The sequence below is a fragment of the Alligator mississippiensis genome, chromosome 4, assembly GCF_030867095.1.
Source record: "Alligator mississippiensis isolate rAllMis1 chromosome 4, rAllMis1, whole genome shotgun sequence".
NCBI classification, from domain to species: domain Eukaryota; kingdom Metazoa; phylum Chordata; order Crocodylia; family Alligatoridae; genus Alligator; species Alligator mississippiensis.
The window spans coordinates 125,166,674-125,191,288 of NC_081827.1; the positions used below are offsets into that span (position 1 = coordinate 125,166,674).

A 24,615-nucleotide genomic window follows, 5' to 3' on the forward strand; every position below is an offset into this window, starting at 1 on the left:
ACCTTGAAAGACATGAAAGTCAGTTATAGAACTTTGATAGGAGAAGCAGTGTAGATTGGTGTTATATAGCAGGGAACTAGGAGTTATGGTTCCTGTGTCATGTTGCTGGACAGAGGGGATAAAGCTGGATTTCAAATGAGCCAAAGGCACCATTGGAATAGAACAAAAAACCTGGAGTTAGGCATCTAGTCTTCCTATACAATGTATAGGGAGCCTATACAATGCATTAGGTGCCTCAGAAGTGAGACACAGAAAATGGGCAGGCAGAGCAGAGAGCTGTCAGGAATTAAGAAATGCTAAGCATTGCATTATGTCTTTTGAACTCTCTCTGGAGTTGAAATGCTGGACTCAGGGCTGCCTTGGAGGTGTCTCCAGCTACTCAGGATCAGAGCCTATAGCCCAGGCCATGGGTGCCTACAAGTATTCTGTGAAAGAGCAGAGCAAGACTTAGGACTCTGTGTCTGTATTTTAAAACACTTTAGTGCTTTATGCACTCCCCCAGGAAATAGTCAATCTGGGTTCTAGGCCTGCAGTTCGAGGGCGTTCAGACCCTCATCTCTCACCTCCTAGAAGAATTCCTTCGGTACCAGGATACAGGCAATGCTGAGATGGGGCACTTTGGTGTTGAAGCTGTGCACAAAGGAATTCATAGATTCATATTCATAGATTCATAGATGTTAGGGTCAGAACGGACCTCAATAGATCATCGAGTCCGACCCTCTGCATAGACAGGAAAGAGTGCTGGGTCTAGATGACCCCAGCTAGATGCATATCCAACCTCCTCTTGAAGACCCCCAGGGTAGGGGAGAGCACCACCTCCCTTGGGAGCCCGTTCCAAACCTTGGCCACTCTAACTGTGAAGAAGTTCTTCCTAATGTCCAGTCTAATGTATGATTCATTGGACCAGAGAGAAAGCAAGCAAAAAGGGAGCATGACTTTGTAGCCTATAGGTTAGGGTATCTGTCTGTGAGGGGAAATCCAAGGTCCTAGGCCTTTCCTTTCAGGATTATATCTGATTTTTATTCAGTGACTGATCAAAATGCATAAATAGTGTTTGGTATGTGGACAGTAACCCGGGACTTCCTTCTCCGAGGTGAGTAGTATAGCCACTAGGCTACAGAGTTATATGCCTTCTTGTTTGCATTCTGTCTAGCCCAATGAATCTTTTTGTGCAGTGACACAGCTTCAGCAAGACCAGTGGAAAGTGTCACCTCTCCCAATACACTGCAAAACTAAGACTGTATCTTATTAATTAGGCCATGCTCTAAAAGTAGGAACTCTGGTTTTGAATCCCTTAGGTTGAGGAGGGGTATTTAACCCAGGTTTACCACTTCTTGGGCAAGTGTTCTAATTCACTACATTATTCAAAAGGTGTGCACCACTATCACTTCCTCTTCCTCCTCCTTTTCTTCTAAACATGTTTGAAATGGAGAGCAATTACAGCTGCATTTTGTGAAGGGCCTGATCCTGTCAGTGTGCATTAGTCATATCCTGAGCACTGGTACTGAACTGGCCCCTCAGCAGTGTTTGGCACTGCATCAGATACTTAAGTAGTAGTTAGAGATTCCCTGTGCAGGCTCAGACAGTTCTGGATATCGAGAGAAGCAGAACTGTTGATACCTAGGGAACTTTCAGGTTGAACGGAGAGTAGCCTGTTGAGTTTTAGAATATACCATAATGAGTATGCATACTGTTTCTTGTATCCAATTTAAATTGGCCAGAACTAGTTTAAGTTTCTCTGAATGGCACTGTATTGTGTCATATGGACCTAGCCTCAGGCATTTCTTCTGAATGGGGTTTTCTAGATTGCAGTTTTCAACTTAGGTACTTAACACCTACCAAAATCTTGTTTCAAGTACTTAAGTTTTTTTGGTTCTGATCCTTAGTTTTTCAGTATCTCAGTTTCTAGTCTGTAAAAATGGGGATTACAGCACTTGCCCAATATTGTAACTTATGGGAGGCAATGGAGACAACAGCTCCAGATGCCATTTTGGAGGGAGAAGAGGGGTGCAAAAATATCTGCCGCCACAGCTAGTGCCTACCTATACTGCCACCACTACAAGCAATGCAGCAGCCAGGCCTGCCCTGTACACTGCAGCTGTCTGGCCACAAAAACTAAGTACAGACAGTCAAAAAGCCTGAGGGTTAATCGATTCAATCTTTGCAGGTTAGTCTAAATTGCGTAGATTGAACCAAGAAGCAAGTGAATAGACATTCACTTTTGATTCTGGAAATTCAGCCACATGCCTGAAGTGGCTCAGGCTAGAAGCTGGGGGACACTAGAGCAAGCCTTCCCTTTCCTTTGGCAGTGGCCAGAAGGCTGGATCTAGGGAAGGGAGTAGGGTTTAAACCTCCACTCCTGCCCACACGGGACCCCAGCTGGGATCTATTTGGCAGGGGTGCATCAGGGTTGGCCCCATCCCTCTGCTGCCTAGCCAGAGCACTATCACTACTCCAGCTGACTGAGGAGGGGGTTGGGGTTGGAAACAGCACATTCCAACCCAGGGCTGCAAAGCATCCTGGGGTGTTGGGGGGCTGTGAGTTAACTTGAATCAGGAAGGGGTTTGGGACATCAGTTCTATAAACTGGTTTGACCTAAATCAGTTAAATCTGCTATTACATTCAACCCAGTTTATCTTAAACCAGTTTCGGGCATTTTGAAAGTGGTTTATGTGCAGTGAACTTCTGTTCTGTTACAGGTTTAAACCAATTTCTGATCCCTTAAACTGGTTTAGTGTCACTTCCTTCCTTAGCCAAAGCTGCTCTGTTACACATTTGCCCTAGCTAACTTCATAGATGTGGTGTATGGTAAATGCCTTAAAGACTGAGAGGTGCTCAGATACCATACTGACTGGGGAAGTCATATGAGTCCATAAATAGATAACTCAAAAATTGTTTTAAAAAAGAATGGCATGATAACACATACCTGTCTCACAGAAGTGTCATGAGGCTTAAGCACTGTGGTAAAAGTGCAACATATGCATAAAGATATGCATTAGAAATACATCTGCAGTCTCCCTATGCCTGATGATGGGTGTTTGTGCCTGAAAGCTTGCAAAGAACTTTTCCAACTATTTAGTTGGTCTATTAAAAGATACCACATTTACCCAAAGAACATTGTTTGCTTGCACCCATAATTTTATTTCTTCAAATTCTCAACCTAAACTGTGAAAAGTTCAGGTTTTTTTATCCAGTCTTTCAAAAGTTTGAACTATTTTCAGGTGATATTGATCCTGTATTTATTTTCCTTCTGCCCTCCCTTTCCAAATGAGATCATCCTTCTGCCCTAGAGACACTTCCTGGGTAGGCATTCCAGCTGCTGGCACTTGAGCTACTGCTGCAAGGTGTGACCCTTAATGTCTGATGAGCCAGAGAACTTTGTTAATACCAGGGTAGCATAGTTATTTGGAACTGGCAAGCAGAAATCAAACTGCCATCATTTGGCTGCAGTAAGAGCTCAAGTTTTATCTCCAGCAAGAGACAGGAGCCAAGGTACTGTCTCCCATTTTCTAATTTTAGTGGAACCATTGGCATGGATCTTACCTAGACAGACTACTGTTATTTCTGCCCAGTGCAATCTGCTGCAGCAGGTTCTTTTCCAAGTTACTCAACTCAATTTCTTTTTTGCTTTTAGGAAACTATATCTGGAGGGAGTTGGACTTGGGCAGGGAATCCCTAACTTATTTGTAGAAGAAGAGCTGTAGAAGTTCAGATAATATTTTAAATGGTAAAACATGTAATCTTATGAAGACTATCTAAAACAAAAGACTTGTTTTAATAACATTTTATTAGTGAATATAGAGACTGATTTAGAAAAGTGGTTTAGAATAGCTTGTTTCCACAGCCCCTGTTGACAAGATGTAAAGATGCTCTGGTAAGGAAGAGATTTCTGACTATTACATGGGTGATTTGGGTGGAGTTCTACAGTGTAAGGGGAAGCTGGGGTAAAGCAAGGCCAGCAGAGGGGAAAGGGTGTGCCTTCTCATCCAGCTGAAGCTAGAAAGCCCGTAGGTAGTTATTACCCATCAACTTAAGTCCGGTTGTTCTGGTTCTGAGTTTTGTTTTGGAACTCCATCAAGCCCTGAGAAAGAGGATGTGAAGAGACGGGTAACTCGGACTTTATTTTCTTTCACTGGCTGGCAAGACTGTAGTACAGTACATTTTTTGTGGACAGCCCCTGTGTCCCTGATTTACTCAGGGGAGCTAAGCATTGCCAGAGAAGTCCACCTACACTAAGCTTCTGGAAGGGTCCAGGCTAAAGCTGTGTCAGTTTTACTCGGTACTTTATGTAGCATTTTCAGGCACTAATCTCAAACTGTTTTGCAAAGGTAAATAAAAACTAGAGTATCCCTTCTCTACGTGGGGAACCTAGAGTGCAGAAAATTAGTGATCAGTGCAAAGCTGCAGAAGGTGTCAGTGGCAGAGCTGATAACAGATAATTAAACCAGGACTCCTGTTTCCTTGCCCAACATACCATCCATGAGAACCATTACGGGACTGCTTGACTTGGCCTTTATGATGAAGGTGGGCCGGTGTGGAAGTGGAGCTTTGATTTAATTTTACTGACACCTTTTATGTTTCACAGCTGCAAAGAGCAATACAGCGATTAAAAAAACAACAACAAACCAACCAAAAAACCTGTACCCTATACTAGTGTCTAATTTTTAAATGTTTGAGTTTGCTTGTTTGGAATAGACTGACAATATTCTTTCTTAATGGAAATAATTTATAGTGGTTTTATAATAGGACACTTCTACATTTAAATAAAAAATGACACACCCTCTATAACTTCTTCCAAGTTGAACAGTAAATGATCTCAATTATATATACAGTGCCTCTATAAGGAGTCTTTGTGCAATGAATAATGTAGATGCTCTTGCATATTATACCATACGCATATACACAAACGTGTGCACGCACGCACACACACATGCACACTGTTTATGATGTACATTGCCAATTACACTGTTATTTAAATTCAGTTTTCATTACAGTGCTTCACAGTTATAATAATACAATGCAGGAATACAAATGGCAAACTCAGTACAAATCTGTTCTAGGCATTACATAAAGAACAATCAAGGGTATCTTTTTGTCAGATGCCTTTGGCATAATAAAGAAAAAAAAATCTGGCTTGGAACAGACAACATAGAAGAGTTGGTGCTTACCACATATTTCAAAAGTCATTTTCTCTGTGTCCACTACAAGCAAAGTTTGCTTCAAGCACGTCTTGCTTGGTGGAGGATACGTTCTACCAATTTGGGGGAGCTGAGGGGGGCTGTAGTTTTTATTTATAATTGTGAATGTGTTTAGCCACAGGAGGCCATCAATCAGTAAAAGCTAAGGCCCAGTAGGATTATTCCTTTAAGTGGCCAATTTCCGTTCCCCCCCCCACTTTCACTTCCAATCAAGGACAGATGAAAGGTCATGATTAAAACAGTGATTTCTCTTAAACTGTAAGTAACAGTTAGTGACTGTTTTTCACCAAGATGTCAAAACTGTATTTTATCTTGGGGGGGAGGAAAAAAAAGAAAATTATAAGTTCTTGAAAATGTTGGCAATTTTCCAATTGGCTGTGTTGAAATTTATTTTAATTATTGTACTTGTGTCAGTTCCTAGCGGGGGTAAAAAGGGGAAAAATAATTCAGTACAGTATTATGCAGCTACGGATTAAACAATTAATAGTGAGCCACTGTATCCTATTAGTATATTTGAATTCATTATTTCAACAATTTGGTTTATGAGGCAGTGACTAGTAGATTTAACCATTTATTTTGTAGTCTAACCAGAAAAAAAGTGTGATTGTCTTGGTACAACACAGATAATGCTTTTTAGAATAAGCCCAAGTCTTTTAGAATCTGCCCCCAAGATATTGCCTTTAGATGCTCAAATAATATGGAATACAATTTACTTTTTTTTCCTTCAAATTAAAGCCCAGGAGTTTGATCTGCTGGTATTTTGGGGGTCAGTTTTGTTCATTGTTTGTGAGGATTTGGGTAGCTGCCAGTGTGCTAGAGATGACCATGAACCCAAATGTTTTCTGAAGTTTGACGATCTCTCTGAGGCCCCTGCTACATGTTACATTTAAGATATGATTAACCTGTTAATCATGTCTTAAGTTGTGACCCGGCCACGTGTTCAAGTAGTTAATGGCATGTTAGACAAGGAATAAGCCACAAACTTATTCCACAAAAAAATGTGTAATAACTTTGTGGCTTGTTCCTATCATGTCACTAATTAAACATGTGGCCAGGTGTTCCCCTGCAGCCAGGAGCCCCATCAGCTAATGAGGCTCCCAGTGGGAGGGTGGCGACTCATGCATGAGGTGCCCATGGCTACAAGCACTGTCGGATGTGGGCTTAAAGCCACAGGAGCTTGCTACTTGCTAGTGCAGAGGGAGCCTGGGATAATGATTATGATCCTTGCAGCAGCAATAAGGTGTGATAGGATCTGATTCTGGATCCCATAATCACGCCTCAAAACATGCATTTATGGCATGGCAGGAAGCCTGATTGTGTGGGTCGCACATCAGATCTGATCATGCCTTTACCTGAACGTGTGGCAGGAGCCTCAGAACTATATTCATTTTTCTTTTGAAGATGCATGCCATCCAGAGAGCTGAAACAACTCTGTGTAACTTGAGGGCCCAGTCATACAGCGTAAATTGTAAGAGGCCAAACTAAGCACCTTTCCAGCAAACACTATGTCAACATTTTCTTGAAAGAACTATGAATTCAACATTATGGGCCCTGGCACATGCTAGATTTAAGACTCGAATAAGATGTCAATCGTACCATAAATAGTAACCTGGCCACACACTGAAGCTAATTTATGGCATAATAATATAGCAGATGAACAACAAAGATATTCCGTAAACAATGTGTAACATCTTTCTGGCTCATTGGTATCATAACTTCAATTAAACATGTGGCATGTTGAGGCTGATCCATGACAAAATTGCCATTCTCAGCTGAGCTTAGGTATCTGGCATGGGGCAGGTCTAGGGTCTGGGACACAGCCATCCCCTACCTCATCAATGGGATTGGGCATCATCAGGTCCTGGACATGGTGCCCCCAACTGATTTCCAGAGACGGATGCGGGGGAGCGCTATGGATTGTGCATCAGGGAGCATCTCCCTGATTACTGTGTCCTGACCCTTCCCTGGGAGCCCCAGCTGCATACCCACTTCTTTAAAGTTTCTGGGGCTCCCATGGAAACAACAGCTGGCAACTCCACTCCACACCTGCAGGTGCTGCTCCATGGTGTGTGACATGGGCAGCTGGGGAGCCAGGAGCTCCAGGTTCCCAACTGCCTGTGCCCCATACTGTGGGCATAAGCAGATGGAGAGCTTTAAAGAGTGCTGAGGTTGTTTCCCCATGCTTTCCTGCTGGGGACTTTAAATCCCATGCTTGTCAGCTCTGACCAGGCAGCCTGGTTCAGGGGATTAGAGGTTCCCAGTGGCATTTAAAGTTCCCAGCAGAAGGTCTTTGGCAACCCTGCCCCCTACCTCTCTGCCAGGAGCTTCTAATCCCCTGTCCACAGCCATTTCGGCAGAGCTCAAGGATGTGGGGTTTTGACACTCAGCTGATTATTGACCTGGCTGGGACAGCCCTGATCTCAAACTGGACCTGGAGCTGTCCCAGCCAAGAGACAACAGTCAGCTGATTGTCATCTCCAGTCCCCAGACATCACTGGGGACTCAAATTGGTTCTTGTACAGTCAGTTCATTGTCAGCCAGGCCCCAGACTATGCTGGAACTGGTTTGAGTCCCCAGTATGGTACTTGGGGCTAGCTGACAATCAGCAGACTGGGCTGGACTTGCAGGCACTTCTCTTTCAACTTGCCAGTGTAGGGGAAGCCTGGGATTATGGCATGCCAGGAGCTGTGATTATTGGGATCAGGGATCAGATCTCATTGCACCATTAAAAGAACATGTGCCAGGGGCCTCTTAGTAACAAAATACATTTCTAAAACTCAGAATCAGTTCTCAGACAGGAGAAAAGGCTACATTTGCAACATCCATTCCAGACATTCTCTTACATTTCCTCAGTGCTATTCATATGTAGTGAGACTCTGGTACTAATTGGCTTCTTTACTGGCACTGTAATACAAATAAATGATCAGTTCCAATATTAAACACCTATTCCAGGTGCTTTCTAGGAATTTGGAGAAGTTACTTTATGCTTTTTCTTTTTTTTTTCCATAGGGGAAGCTTAAAGTATAGCTGTGATGGGAAACGTGGTGATAATACCATTCAGAAATGGAAAAGGGTGTTAACCAATTAACTACTGGAGTCAGTGACTTCATTGACATTAAAAGTACTGAATCATGTCTTCTGGCACTTAGACAGATGCTTAACGTTATGCACATTTGGAGGAAACCCCTTGCCCTCAGTGGGGTTACTCATGTACTTAGTCAGAAACATACTTCAGTTCTTTGGTGAATGCTAAAGAATACACTGCTTTTCAACAGTACTGGGAGCCTCTGTCAAGAAGCATGACCCACTCATGTGTCATGTACACCAAATCAGAAATGAGGTTGCCCTGTGGATATTCCTTCACAGTGCTGCTTTTGAGCTCTGTGTCCAGTGTGCTTAAAAGTGGCAGTAGTGAACAATTTCAGTGTGCTGTCGTGGCCTAATTTCCAGGCTTACCCTGTGTGGCACAGGGGTGAGCTGGTAGAACATGTTTTCTCTGTAGCAGTGTCAAGAGCCCTAAGGAAGTGGGATAGATATACCTTATGGCTGTTTCTAAACATGCAGGCATGTGTGGTTTGTGGTGCCACAAACCTCTTTGTGGTGCCACAAACCACACACCTTGCAAGTTAAGCTGTGTGCCACACTGCTAATATGCAGCATGGTGGCAAAATTTACTTCTACGATTTCCTGGTAGCAAAAAAAATAAAAGCACTGATAAAAACAGGGGAAAGCATGTGAAAAAAGTAGGGCAAAGCACATGAAAGTTGTGTGCCCAGGGCTGCCTGCTCCCCCATCTCTGCACACTGCAGAGCCCTCGTGCTGATGCACACTGGGCCCCAGCCAGCCAGGGCTCAGTGTACCTCAAGATTGGGGACCATAGGTTGCCTGCTGTCCTGTCTCTCCATGCCTCAGCAGAGGTTGCTCCCTGGCTGGCTGGGGTACAGGGCACCTCAGGGTGGGGACTGCCTACCAGCTAGCCCTGAGCTGAGGCACTTTGTGCCCCAGCCAGCCCTCCTTGAAGCACAGGTAGCCCAGCCGGAAGGAGCCGGGCCTGGGCAGTTCACCCAAAGTGGGACAATTTGTCCCTCAACAAAGTGGACGTGCAGGGGTGTGCACAGTGGCACAAACTAGAGGCGAAATTTGTGCTGTATATTTGTGCTTTTGCAAGCACATGCCCCTGCTCATCTGGAGACGGCCTATATGTCCTCACATAATCTTAACAGGCACTCTAGAGTTGAGGTGCAAAATCACAGTTCTACCCTTTTGTATCACTATGTAATGCATAATTTCTTTGCCAGAGAAGGCACCCTGGTAAAATTGCAATCTGAATAAGTTTTATTTTGCTACCTAGACTTTTTTTTGCAGTTTAATTTTGGACCTGGTATGATTTCTTTCTTGCCCTGAGAAATCACATGGGTTTATAGTGTGCATCAGCTCTGGAGGGCACTGTATTTTAGCAACGGAGAGAGAAGTGATATAATGACGATGATGATGTGTGCATAGTGTACTATAAAACTCGCAGATTCCTCACGAAGCAGGGACCTGCATGCCTTGTAGAAGTAAGACCTGTTTTTCTGCTATTTCCTCTCTTGGTCCTGTGTTGAACTGCTATGAGTTTTTTTTGAATTGCAGTGAGAGGCTTCCCAATTTTTATGCAAGCAGATGGGCAGAAAGATATGATGCCACACCCCCTACAAACAACTTTCAATTTTGCTAAGAAAACTGTAGAAGAGACTGTCATTTTTATTTTTGAAAATATGCAAACACTTTTCTGGTAATCAGTTTATATCTAGACCATCAAGCCAGACAGAAACTGAGCAGTGTTTTGAAATGTCAATGGGGCTCTGATGCTCAGTGAAACTAAGACAATTTGTACCAGCTGAGGATCTGTCCCAGAGTGGTTTTATTACTTTTCTACTTCAGAGGTAAGCCACTTAAGTGTGTGTAGACCAGGGATCTGGAGTGAGCATGAGTCTGGAGAGGAATATTTTCAGGATTTTAAGAATATCTTCAAAAATTCGGGGCCCTTGAGCATGCAGTCACTGGGGGTGGCACCAGCTCTTAATGGATAAATGCATCATGATAGAGCAATGGTAGTGTTGCCCAGGAAGGCTTTTATTTTATGTTACCCATCCATCTCTATGCCTGCCTAGTTTTGGTTAAAGTAGGGCAAATATTATTTTCCTCATTTTTTTTTTCTTTTGTAATTGATGTATTTGTTAGTTTCTTTTCAAATGGTGAAAAGAAAGCAAGGGCGTGTAGAAAGGTACAAGTGTGTGTGTGGCTGGGGGAGGGGTGGGGTGGGGGGAGATTACCAGCTGGGAAGAGAACCTCAGGTGTTTCCAATTTTCCATTGTACACAGATAGCATGAGCAGTTGGGCAGCAAGACAATCGATCTGAAGAGAAACATGAATGTGTATGGTTTTGGGAACACTGGCAGCATGTGTGCATGTGTAAAAATACAAACACTATTTCATTTTAAAGAAATGAAAATAAGTGGAAAGCAGTAGACTTTGCGCACACAGCCTTTTCCTTCCCCTTCGCTTCAAGGGAGAAGGAAAAAGGATAATCTGTTTCAAAAAACATTTTTGAAACTGTGTGAAATGATTTATAGAGTAGGTGTGCTGTACACAAGATCTTTTATTGGCTACCTTGGCAATGAATTACAGCCCTATTTGACAAAAAAAAATGTTAGCACTCCTTTTGCAACCATCCTAGGTTTCCGTGGTGCGGAAGTCAAATGTAAATTCTGTCTGAATTGGGCCCTTATAGAAGCAGTGTTCAAACAACCTGTGAAGAGAAGAGAAACCATTCAGCTTGTAGGCCTGTACATGCTTCAGGGTCCTTCGATCATTGGTATAATTCTCTGAAAGCAAGCTAATAAAACTTCCTATTGACTTGCACTCACATGTGCTTTGAGCATTTATTTACAGTCTGCCATCAGCAGATTAAAAATCAATTAAAATCCATAGGAACAGCCAAAGTTACATATTCCTTTTTGCTAGTAAAGATTTTTTGAAAGATTTTACATTAATACTCCCTGCTAAGTATTACTGAAGATAATGAATCAGATTCAGTCAGTCTATGTGTCTTTAACTTTGTGGAAAACCTGCTAAGAACTTGCTTTCCCATCATCCTCTGCAGAAGATTGAGAATTTGTGAAAGCCATCAGCTGAGCTGAAGATGTTGAAAGCTGTCTGAAATTGTGGTAATTAATGCTGTAAAAACTGGGAAAACAACAATCTTAATAACAATATAATAAGTTAAGTTTTAGACAGTATTTAAAATTAAATCCAATGTTTGCAAATCTATTAAAACAGAGAGTCTTTGGTTTTCATTAAGAATTTCTTTCAATAATTTAACTGATAAACTGAGTTTTGTGTTTTGTATATATTGTGTATAATTCAGGAAACAGCTGCAAGGGTTCATGAATAGGGTACTGGACTGGAAATCAGGAGACTGGGTCTATCGGTGACTTGCTGTATGACCTTTCTCACTTTCCCTGTGCCTGTTTGCCCACTCATTCTTTGACAGTCTTTTATAGTATCAACACTTCAGGGCAGGGGCCCGCTCTTACTTGCTTTGTAGAATGCATTGAACAAGATACTAATGTCTGCAGCTGCTGCAATACAAATGATTAATAATGATGATAATATTTATTGATCATTTATTGTTAAAGCTATAGTCTGAATTCTTTACTTCTGTGCTTTTCCTTTGTTTCTACTGTATATCTCAATGCAGTTGAATTTTTTACATTAATTTACAGGGAATTATGCTCTGACTGTTGTTACCAAATTTGCCCATTACTTTGGGGTGTGCTCATTTATTAGGGATAGTTTCTAGGGTCTTGGTGATTCTGTCAATGTGCTGCTTGTGTTACTATATGGAGCTGTATTTCTCCCTTCTGCAAGCCCTCACCCCCAGTGGAGCTATCTTGCAGGACTCAATCTCAATGGGACTGGGTTCCTCCAGTCACCAAATCAGTCATACACACAAACACACACAAATTAACGTGACACGCCTGACCTGGCCGGGCTGATCAGCACGGACAGGCTGACACCCTCATATGACAAGAATCAGTTCATAAGAGCAACAATAAAATGCAGTCAAACACAAGCACACAGGTAAACAGAATCCCTCTGAATCCGGCTGGGTGTCCAGCTAACACCCTCATGGGCCAGCATTCAGTTCATAAGGGCACGTCTGAGTCAAACTGGGTCAATCAGCCTGTACAAGCTGATCCCCTTATGTGTTTCAAACTCAGCACGTCCCAATCTTTGGCCTCTTGATGAGCAGACCCCACAATAATTTAGGCTTCACAGGGATCTTTAGCATAGGTAAAAGAAGCGTTGCTGCAGAGCACAGAAGGAAAAAGAAGCAGAGAAGGAAAAATATACCCAATTACTACCAGTTTGCCTATAAAAGTTATTTATTGCTAAGCATATGAAATATATAATAGTACTAGTAGTAATAGACATGCAAAAGAAAAACAAACACAAACAATGACAATACTACCCTGGTTTCACTAAGTATTTGGGGAAACTTAGCTCAAGCTTAACTGATACAGTTCAGGTTCAGAAGTTTATGCCTAGAAAGAAGAGAGAACGCTGGGAATCTCACCGAGTCCACGGTACCCAGGCTGCAAAGCTGACAGGCACAGTCCGTAGCACAATCCTTGAAGAGAGAGACGATCTGTTCTTTCAGCGTCCCAAGAACAACAGGGGATGGTGTCAGCACAGGAGTTTTCTTCTTCTTCTTTCTTTCTCCCTCTTTCCTCCTGCTTCTTCTTTTTCTTTCTCTTTCTCCTCTTTTTTTAAGCACACACACTTACAGATTTTTATACCCTCAGTTCAGTTGCTTTGAAGCACCCTCAGTAGTGTAAATCATTGTCTTTTCTATTGACAAGGGGTTATCTGGTTTGGACCATCTCAGGAAACTGATTGATAATCAGGAAACACTTAAGATTAGGGAGTAACCCAAATACTTGGGAGCCAGCTTGAGATTCCTATGGATGGCAGATATCCTGATGGGATATCTCATGGTTTCTTCAGGAACAATAGATAGCTTGCAGTATCAGGATTTTGGATTTTTACTTGTTGTGCACAAGCCTCAGCTTAGCATGACTTTTCCAGATTTTACTATAGTCTTTTAACAGACTTAAAGCAATTATTGGGGTGCTCATAACCTTTTGTGGAGAGGACTCCCACCAGTCGTCTCGGGAAAGATACGACAACACCTGGGATTAGGGCTCCAGCAGGCTGGATGCCGTGATGAACCCTTAACCATTGTTCAAATGTTGCCCATACCCCCTCGGACTCGGTCTCTTGCCTCAGCATTCCCTAACCCGGCAACCGAGTTTTAGTCAATCAAGTTTAAATAAGCCTCCCATACTGGGACCGGGGAATGTACGGCCCGAGATGCCTATTAAACTTAGAGCTGTGTGTGTGTGTCTGGGGGGAAAAAAGTCCTTAGCAAATCCAGATTAGAACTGGTCTGATAAATGCTGAGCTGGGTGTGTGTGAACATGGGTTAATTAACATTGGAAGCACAGATTCCCCATCATGCAGCGCTCTCCTGCTTCTCTGGTCCCAGAATTCACTGCAGTCTCTGCTTCAGGCTTTCTGTTTTCCATCTCTCATGTAAATGAATGGTCATCTGGTTCCATCTCAGATGCAGATGAGACCAAGGGCAGTTGTTCACTCTTATCACCCTTATCTGGAGAGTTTTAGGTGCGTCTCTCACTGCATCTTAATCAGTTTCGTTTAGGCAGAGGAGGGGAGGGAGGGAGGGGGGGGAGTCCTTTGTGAGTCAGACAGACTACATCCTGTGCCAGGGTTGCCCAAGAATACAGAGCTGAGGCGTAACACTGTTAAAGGACTCAGGGCTTGTGTGTGTTGCAGGGATGTGCATAGTATTAGAAGCAAAATACTACAATAAAAAAGGGTTAATCAGGTTGCAAAGCGAGGCACTCTGAAGTTAAAAATACTGGAATTAAGGTTGCTAATGCAACCTCAGTTCAGTCCTGTTGTGAGAGTGATCATCATTCAGTTCCAAGTGAGTCACTCAGGGTACATACAGCCATTAGATTGATCTAAATGCTCATCTGTGCACGTGTTCAAAGGGGTTAAATTGTGGGGAAAATGGCAGGCCCAATCCAAATTAATTTACTTGAGGAAGTGAACTAACTGAGATCAGGAACAGGTTAACCCGATCTATTTCATGCCTGTATATGTTCAGAGTGCAACCCTGGGACTGAGAAAGCCCAGCTGCTCACCCCAGCCCTGGAGCTGTGCCCTTCCTTACCCCTGACCCTAACCAGGTTATTGTCAGCCCCCCAGACCCTCACTCCTGGTTGGCTAACCCCCTCCAGACCCACCTCCTGCCTCCTCCATACCACCAAACCTGCTTGTGGATCTGCTAGTTCACCCCAATCCTGCTTGCCCTTCCCCCACACCCTGAGTTATTTGTACTAGGTTCCCTGCAAAACTGCCAGCACTGGGGAATGGCTGTACACACCGCTTCAAGTCTACATTTACATATGTAAAAATAATCTGTGTGAACATGGACTGGGTGCCATGAATGGTTGTACATACCCAATACTACAGTGATGAACAGCAGAGAAAAACTCAAGAGGAAATTAAAGATTCAGGCTTCAGGGTTTGAGAAGTATTCTGTAAATAAAGGCATGGAGCCACACATCAAACAATGAGAAAAAAACTGAATATGTGAGTATGGCCCATCCTGCATTTTAAATGAAGCAGGAGTTCCCAGGGGAAGAAATAATTTGTGATTGGGTATTATAGACTAGGTACAGATATTCAAAAAGTCTGAGGCAGAATTGATCCAAGTTATGCAATTTCCCATAAGTCGCGTAGTTTAGATTGGTAGCACACAGAACACACATTTGCCCTTTGGTGCAGTGTGGCAAATATTAGACCAGGTTTTGCTATTTTTAAACTGGTCTATATGTGTTGAACTTCTGTTCTGTTACAGGTATAGTCCATTTTCTTATCACATACCAGTAAAAGTATAATGTCTGTACCTGGCCATAAAGAGTATCGTAATGTATGTGAACAAAGACTCTGAATTAAGATTTTATATTTCATCTTAATTATGCAATTTTCTACTATTGTAATATTTGACTTCATGAATGTATTAAAGTTATTTTAACCACTTGCGTTAATAGAGTAAGTTAGAGTACGGATAATTTGTCATCCTCACTGTAAACCAGAATTAAAATAGGATGGGAAACTTTTTGTCACTGGGAGTCACAGCTACTTTCTGATACATGGGCTTGTAAAAATCTTTGGGTTCTTTTCTAGCCTGTGGAGAAAAGCATATAAATGAAGTGAGAGTAGACTTTTCTGCTCCATCTCCTGTGTCCCTTTCATTCTATTCTGTATTTACCCATCACTGGCTTTTTGTCCCAGTCTTCTTACCCATTCAGTCCCAGTTTCTATTCCTCAGACTTCTTATTCCAGTTCCAGCCTCCTTGCCCAGTAAGTCTTAGTCTCATCCCTCCAGACTACTAGTACCAGTCCCACTCTCCCCATTTCTTGTACTTCTGTTCCCCCATTCTGTTGCCCAGAATTCCCACATTTGCCCTTTGACCTGACTCCCTGTCCCTCCATAGTCTGTAGTTGCTAGCCTCCTTCCCATGTTCTTTATCTAAATAGACTTCAAATCTGTGCCTTTGCATCTCATGACTTCTTTTTCCTTGTCTCTTTGTCTTGCTTCTCCTCTGAATGTAGTTTCCATTGCAACTACTGGCTATCTCACTTGCTTCCAGCCTCTGGTCTCAGTCTGTGCCCCCTCAGGTTCTTTATTCTAGTCTTCTTTTTTAATAGCCTGTTGTCTCCTTTGTACTTCAGTCAGATACAGTAATGCCAACTGTCACAAAACCATCCCGAGACTTGGGATTTCTAAGTCAAAATAACTCCGACTCATGATCTCCTGTTCAAACCCTGAGATCTCCAGATTTTCCCAGCTGGTAAGTCTGTGGAGGGAAAGGGGTGGGGGACCGAGAAGGGGCAGGGAGGAGATGGAGGCCCCCGCAGTGAGGGAGGGAGTGGGGCAGCAGCAGGGGCTGGAGTGAATGGGGCCCTGGAGCCAGGGCAGGTCATCCAGAGGCATGGGGGGCGTGGTTTCCTGCAGTGGCATGCACCCCCGAGGGAGGCATGACGGACACGTGTCCTCCACGGGGCAGAGGTGGGCTGCCTGCTGTGGGCTGGGGCTCTGCACCCTGCTGCCTTTGCCCCAGGAGTTCAGCCCTCCCCCCACACCTCTGGATGCCCCCCTCAGCCCTGGGTCCCCATTCACCCTAGCCCCTGCTCCTGCCCACTTCCCTCCCTCACTGTGGGGGCCTCGATCTCCCCCCCGCACTCCTTCCCTTTTCCCCTGCCCCTTCCCTTCCACTTACCAGCTGGGTATTGTCTGTGTCTGTGTGTGTCTGCTCCTCACTCCCGAGCCACAACTCCCCCAGTCCTGCTGCTGCCTCTCACTCCTGACACACAGTATCCTGCATCCTGCCAAGGTGTGTGGGGACCCTCCCTCCCCGGGCTCCAACCCCCCCCACACACACATACATAGCTTCCCACACCTTCAGAAATAACACCCCTCCACACATACACACACACACTTCAAAAATAGCATTGCATAATTTACATGCCAATCTCAGGACTTTTTTAAAGAGTTTGTCTCATGATTTTTGGCATGGTGGTGTTGGCAGTACTGCAGATGGCTCATTTTTCCACATGCTTGGAAGTTAAGGGGAGGGACAATGAGAACCCACTGAGGTGAGCCCAGTGCTCTAAGTTTCACTACTCTGCCCCGCACCAACCTGGAGTGGCCTTCACTAGGAAAGCCTAGGAAAGCATCATACTTGTAGTGCTGGGGTGGAGTAGGCTCAGTCACTCTGTGCGGATGACACACTGGGAGCTGGGAGAAGCTTGAGGAGTCTCAATGAAGTTGGAGTTTACAGAGATATGAGCTGTTAAACTGAACAGGAGACAAAAGATACTTCCCTATCACAAGGGACACTCCTGTGCTAAATTTTGTGTCTGCTCCAGCTCATAGAGAGGTGGTAAAAGTTTCAAAATGTTACCAATATTTTTGTAATGTTGAAAATCAATATATTTTTCCCTGGATTCTTTCTGAGGCAAGTTTTATCCTGAATTTTACCGAACCATTTAGCCTTAAGTAAACATTTTACATACAATGATATTCTTTTTTTTTTTTTCCAGCTGAAACTATTCACTGTATTTTACCCATATTTGAAAATAATTTATACTACTCCAAAGTTGTCCAACAGTACATCTGAATAGGAATTTTAACAATTCTAACAAATGTTTTTTTTTTTCCTAAAAGAATAATTATATTAAAATACCAATGTAACTTTACTTTCCCTTTTCTCCCTTGCATACGTCCCAAATCTTGACATACATTTTTGGTTTGAAATTCTGGGCTGTTTAGAATCATTGATAACGCTGCCATTGACTTCAGTAGTTTAGAATTGCATTTGCAGAACGTGAGAGAACTTTACACCTGCAAGGCCAGATTCTAATGCCCTTCTACTTGTCGGGTAGAAACTGTGACCTTCATTTAAGAAACAGTTTGCCTAAACTTCAGCATGAGAAAATGATGAAATCTTATTGATTTACTGAAGAGAGATGCTCGCTAATTTGGGACTTCATTCTGTGAACACTCCCTTTGTGTGAGTTTAGTTGTGGATTAAAGTACAGGCAGTCCTTGGACTTATGACACAATTGGTTCCTGAAAACCTTAAGTCAAAACGTTGTAACTCGGAACCAATTTTCTCATGAGAAACAATGTTATAAATGGGGGATTGGTTCCTGATTCAAGGTCCAATACCCTATTTTCACTAATAATACCCCAGAATATTGTACTTGATCAATTATAGATGAGTAATATAGCTCCATTAATGTATTTATATTGTAAATAGCAATCACATTGATTTGGAAGGACTTCTTTGAGGTGACTTTGGTGGACTTTTTGAAGGGCTCTTGGTTGGACTTTTTGAAGGGTTCTTGGTTGGAGTCTTCTCAGGAGTCTTGGCTGCAGGTTTTTCTGGCATCTTCTCTGCTTTCATAAAGAAAGTGTCCAAGGAAGTTTGGACAGATGTTCTCCAGGTAGATGGGTGACACAGCGAACTTGTTCACTGGTGTGTCATCACATCGGATCAAGCATTGTAAAGTCGAAACTGATGTCAGAAAGTTGAAACGGTGTCAATTTATAAACGTTCTAAGTGCGAAACGTTGTAACTTGAAACATTGTAAGTTGAGGACTGCCTGTACTGTTTAGCATGATCAAGAGTATCAGCATCTACCCTATAATAATTTCATATGGAAAAGAGAAACAAAACTAAACTGATAATACTTTCAATGTTTTTTCTTGAACTTGAAGCATTGTATTTGCAGCTGAAGTTTTGCTTCCTACATTTTTGAGTTTGTGTAACATAAAATATTAACTACCTCTTAGTGCTACACTATATTTTAGTACTTCATAGAATATCACTTCTTCTTTCTGACTTTTTCCCCGCTACTCACAGGGCGTGGACAGATATAATCATTAAAATATTTCAAGCACATTTGAAATGTTTAGGCAGGTGTGCAAGTATACAAGTTCATTCCAAAAGTGGCTGAAATATTTCAGAATAGTATCTCTTTAAATTATCTACTGTTTTGAAGCATTTTCCTTTTGATTGCCTGTGAATGGGGAAATAAGGGTAGAAAGCCCACCTGCCCGTCCATCTTACCAGGTCCTACTCCAGGTTCTGGACCGCTACTGGGTACCCCCTGTAGCCACTACTGTACCACTACTGGGTACCCCCTTGTATCCCTTGCTAGGATCCTCCCCTCACCAGACCCATATACACTGTCTCCTCCCCACCCCCTCCAGCCAGCTTCTGGAGCTCCCACCACCACATGTGGTATGGACATTTGGTTCCCTGGGGAATGTCTGTGCCATGCATGCTCTGGTGCATGACAAGTTACTCTGGGTGGGGTAGGGGAGGCTGGGCCTAGCACTGGGCTGGCCCCAGCTCTGAGGCCTCCTGGGTCTGCAGCATTGACAATACTATCCAGGGATCAAAAAAACCCTCTGTGCTGCTATCTTGCAGTGTGGAGAACAACTGAATGTTGCAGTATGTGGCACTGCACATGTGTCTGAGGCACCACATACTGCATGGCCATGCTTGTCTGGACATGGCCCCTGTGGCAGATCCGAAGCCCTCCACATATGTGCTCTCACTATACTCTTACCATTGTAATGGGTGCAGCTATCTAAAGTAATCATAATCTCTAAACTGTGTACCTCCTTACCCTTCTTTCTGATATGAAATACAGCCTGACTTTTTCTGTCAAGCCCATTGTTCAGATTTTTAACTTGTCTGTGTGTGTGCCCATGTACATGTGTGTAGTTTTTGATGAACAACATAAATTGTTGTGAGATCACAGCTGGAGTACTGGGTCTAATTCTGGGCACCACACTTTAACAAGGACATGGACAAACTTGAGAGAGTCCAAAGAAGAGTCACCTGTATGATCAGAGTCTTAAAAGGCAAGCTATATGAGGAAAGGCTGAGGGATCTGGGACTCTTCAGCCTGAGGAAAAGAAGGCTGAGAGGGGACCTAGTAACAGCTTACTGCTACACCAAGGGCTTGGTGAGTAACTGTTTACCAGGGCACTCAAGGGGAAAGCCAGGAGTAATGGCCACAGACTCCTGGAAGGTCGATTCAGGCTCAACATTAGGAAAAACTTCTTCACAGTCAGAGTGTCCAGACTGGAATAAGCTCCTTCCAGAGGTGGAGATAGGGTACAATCACCTACCCTGGAAATCTTCAAGAGGAGACTAGTCAGTCACCTTGCTGGGGTCACTTTACCCCCAGTTATCTTTCTTGCTTGGTGCAAGGGGCTGGACCCGATGATCTTCCAAGGTCCCTTCTGGCCTTACAATCTATGAATCAATTAATCTATTTTTGTGAGGTCTTTCAGGGCCTGATCCAAAGTAAGAGTTTTCCTATTTTTCAGATATTACTGGATTAGACTGTTACAAATAAGTAAATAGTACTATTAAGTTGTAAACAGATGTCTCATTTGAGATGGTCCTGTTTGTCCTGGTCTTTGATCTGGAGCAGCACAGCCATTGACATAGGTAGCACTTCAAAATTGCATTGCTGTAATTCTGCCAGTAGGTGGCCAGTGAGCACACACAGACTGATAGGTTTGTCCCTGGAAGGACCCACAAGAGGCACACAGCAGTGTGTGTGGCGGGGTGGGAGTGTTAACACATTTTATCTCACATACTTAACAAGTACTTAAAGTGAGATAATAGGTATGTCTGTTTGTAGGATTCTGGGACAAAAGGCTTTCTCCCAGGAAAAATGCAACATCTGTTGACAGACTTAGAGATACAGTCCCTCCCCTGAACTATGAACCAAATACCAGTGATGACAAACAATAAAGTGTAGGGTGAGTGGCAGGACAAGTTGCATAAAAATGTTTATGCAAAGATTTTTGGTTAGTTACGTATGTCCTATTGAGGTTTGATGTAGTGCAGACTAAGCAATGCTCTTCCTAAGAGCATTCACAATGTTTGCAGGTATGTTTGTTTAGTTTAACATCGTTTATACTCAAGACTGACTTGTTTGGAAACCAAAGGTGACTGCTCAGACCTTTCCGTCCCTGCCAAGACTACTGGAAATCACGATCCCAGTTGTAATGACAGTGTTGTGTGGGTGTCTTCTACAGTAGGAATTAGAAACTGCAAACCTAAATCAATTTAAATCAAAGCAGCCTTTTACAAAAAAAATCTTTCAATACTTTTTTCACTGGGTACTAGTTCTTGGTGAACACAGTGTCCAGATTTTTAATTGATCTGTAAAATCAAGAAATAATAGTTTTTGTCTGAAAAAATATATTTTGGGTACAAAAAGCTTGATCACTTCTGTTTCTAAACTGCCCAGCCTTCCCCCCAAGACTTGAGAATAATGGAATCTGGATTATCTTTCTTTCTTCTCTTTCTTTTTTTGCTGTGTTGTGGAATCAGCCATCCTCCACAGATCATAGTTTATATATTTCTGAAACTATACCAATGCCAACTTTTGCGATACTGAGCCACCACCATTTAAGATCAGTTAGTTGTTTGCTATAAGAGATGATTCAGGTTGAGGCAGTCAGCTAGGAGTTTGCAGACACCTGATGACCCTGATGCTGGTCTTGAAGGCAGATCCCCCTTCCCCTCCGCGACTTCCACAGCTGTAAACTGGTATCTCCCTAGATATCAAAAAATGTATAGTTATAAACCTCATTTATATCTGAGTTGCTGTGAGAGACATGTGAATAATCTGTGAACTTTAGGAAAAAAATCACTAGTTGTCAGTTAGGGGCTGATTTATATCAGTTTATAAAGGCTGGATTTTTAAAAATAAGAAGAAACGATCCTTACATAATTAGATTCACAAATTAAGGGGCATGTGGGTTGTGTTTTGCTTCTGAGTATAGCTTGAGTCAGGGTGTTATATGATTGCATTCTTATTTACCAAAAGATTTTACTAGCTGGAGATGGGTCAGAACCAAGCACCCAGATCCAAACAACCCTATAGTTTTAGAAAAGATCAAAATCTTAGCATTCCTTGTTCCCAATTGGCTCTTATCTTTATAAAGTGTTAAGTCACCCCCCAACAAAAACAAACAAAAAACCCACCCAACAGCTGATGCCCCACTGTCACAAACTTTAGTTAGTTTATTATGAGAGCATCTTTGTAGTTTTGGCCCATATATACTATTAACTTACATTGACTACTTACTCTCTGATTTCTGTGCTGGTCAGTTCAGTTAGCTTTCATCATTTGGAAAAAAAACAACCCATTTCATTCTCTAGGTTTTAATTTTGATAATTCAAATTCATGGGGCTCTTCATCTGCTTTGTTTGATGTTATACATAAATCAAGGTTATAGACTAAACCAATACATGAATGAAAAGTTTCAATTTTCTTTCTTTTTTTGGCTACAGCTACTCAAAGAAACCATCATTTGGGCAACTAATATGCCTAAGTATCCTTCAAACGAATCTATGATATATTAGAGCTGTTCAGACGTCCTCACAAATCATTTTGCTTTACAGCTTTGATCCTGAAATATGTGAAATGATGTCTGATTTATGCCACTGATCCTTCTTTTAGATAGTTAAGTGTTCTTGCTTAATGTTATTAAATAAGTTCAAAGCAGCAAATAGGCCATCCTGGGCTGAGGACATTTGAAAAATGGTCTCCTTAGCAAGCTGTACATGCAGTATATGTGCTTTAGTCATTCTTCCAACTTTGTCTTTATAGAAAAGATTCTGGGACTTTCTTCTTCCAGTTGTGTCCTCTTGTTAGGATGCCTTTATTGTCATCTCTGTACGTTTCCCTTGACCATCACGTTTTGTTAGAAAAAAACTTATTTATTCCCCTAAATTTCAGAACAGCATAGGGCAGTGGGAAAACCATCCAAAGGTCCCCCAAATGGAGAAAGCTGGTGATGTGGAAGAACAAAGATGCAGCATAAATTGTGTAATATGAGACAGGAGACCAAAGGTAACAAAATCAGAAGGAAAACTCCACGTGGTTTTAAGCATTACAATGCTGACAATTATTAAGGAAAAGCTAGCACTGTATCATGATATATTTATCTTTAAATAAAGAGGCACATTTAGGAAAGGAATGGTGAAAAGCAGTCCTGATGTTGTAACACTAGTAAATAGAAGTTGTTTTGACTTGTATCATTGTTCCCAAATAGGTCTTCTGGTATAATTAAGGGCTCCAGAATGAATTCCATTCCATAGGGGGTACAAAGATAAAACTATGGAAAAGAGACTCCTCTAAATTCAGCAAGTGTTTTAAAAAATAAAATTAAGTAATTTAGGCACCAAATTAGGATTCACAAAAGCTAATGTAAACTGTAAAGTTCATCTTATTTTTGTCAGATTTCACTAGAAAACATTTTTAATCAAAATATACAAGTTCCTGATCTGAGCTATCCTTGGGTGGGTACACATGTACGAACTTTCTGACAGTTAAGCTGACAACTATTTAAAGTTCACTTAAGGGTCAGAGTGTACACATGTATGTTGAGCAGAGTTGACTTAGCGGCATGAGATAATACATGTCTGAGGTGTGTTATCTTAAGTTACATTAGTTAAGTTGACTTAATTCACAAGATGGCTGCAACCAAGTCAAGGAGCTGTACGTGTGTATGCTCCACTTGTGACCTAGGAAAACGGCAGTTGTGGCTACCTCCCTTTCTCCAGAAAGTAGGGGAGTTCAGTTAGTTAAAATTAATGTCAACTTTAATTTTTAAAAATGCTTTTAGTCTTTATCCTGTTGAAACTCCTTGGGGCTCCTGAGGCAGCTCTCGGAGACCGTAAAAGCTAAAGAGGCGGTAGTCATGGGGGACCTAAATTACCCAGACATCTGCTGGGAGACGCAGACGGCAAAGTCCCACCGTTCACGCAGGTTTCTAACCTGTGTACAGGACCTCCACCTGACACAGGAGGTACACGGTCCCACTAGGGGGAATGCCTTACTGGATCTGGTATTGGCAATGGGGGATGACATGGCAGGGGGCCTACAGACTGGTAGCCATCTGGGGGACAGTGATCACCTAATAATAGAATTCTTCATAAGACGTTGAGTGGGTAAGGTAATTAGTTGGGTGAAAGTACTAGACTTTAGGAAAGCTGATTTCAATGAACTCAGGCGATTAGTCAAGGACGCACTGCACAGTAGGAGTTTTGAAGTGATGGGAGCCCAAGAAGGGTGGCTGTGCCTTAAGGAAATGATCCTTCAGGCACAAAGGGAGACGATCCCAATGCGAGGAAAAAGAGGGAAAGGGGCCAGGAGGCTTCCTGGGCTGACCAGAGAAATCCAGGGCAGCCTACGGGCCAAAAGGGGAGCACATAAAAAGTGGAAACAGGAAGAGATCACCAAAGACGAATATACCTCCTCTGCTCGCGCTTGTAGGAAGGCAGTTAGATGGGCCAAAGCTACCATGGAGCTGAGGATGGCATCCCAAGTAAAGGACAACAAGAAATTGTTTTTTAGATATATAGGGAGTAAAAGGAAGGCCCAGGGTGGAATAGGATCCCTACTAAATGGGCAGAAGCAATTGGTGACAGACAGGGGGGACAAGGCTGAACTCCTCAACGAGTTCTTTGCCTCAGTGTTCCTAAGCGAGGGGCACGACAAGTCTCTCACTGGGGTTGTAGAGAGGCAGCAGCAAGGCGCCAGACTACCATGCGTAGACCCTGAGATGGTGCAGAGTCGCTTGGAAGAACTGGATGCCTTTAAGTCAGCAGGCCCAGATGAGCTCTATCCGAGAGTGCTGAAGGCACTGGCCGACATCGTTGCAGAGCCACTG

The 24,615-nt window shown here is 42.7% G+C and overlaps 1 protein-coding gene across 16 annotated transcripts in view; it reads left to right on the forward strand.

Moving 5' to 3' along the window:
• The window catches only part of SOX5 (SRY-box transcription factor 5), a 947,053-nt gene that overhangs the window by 305,940 nt on the left and 616,498 nt on the right, over positions 1-24,615 (forward strand). For 2 of the 16 annotated variants that reach the window (XM_019489492.2, XM_019489493.2), the window contains exon 1: positions 3,403-3,492. The exons of the other annotated variants lie outside the window; for them this stretch is intronic. The gene's annotated coding sequence lies outside the window, so the exon portion shown is untranslated. Of the gene's footprint in view, positions 1-3,402; positions 3,493-24,615 lie in introns of those variants that run through there. 16 annotated transcript variants of the gene reach the window in all.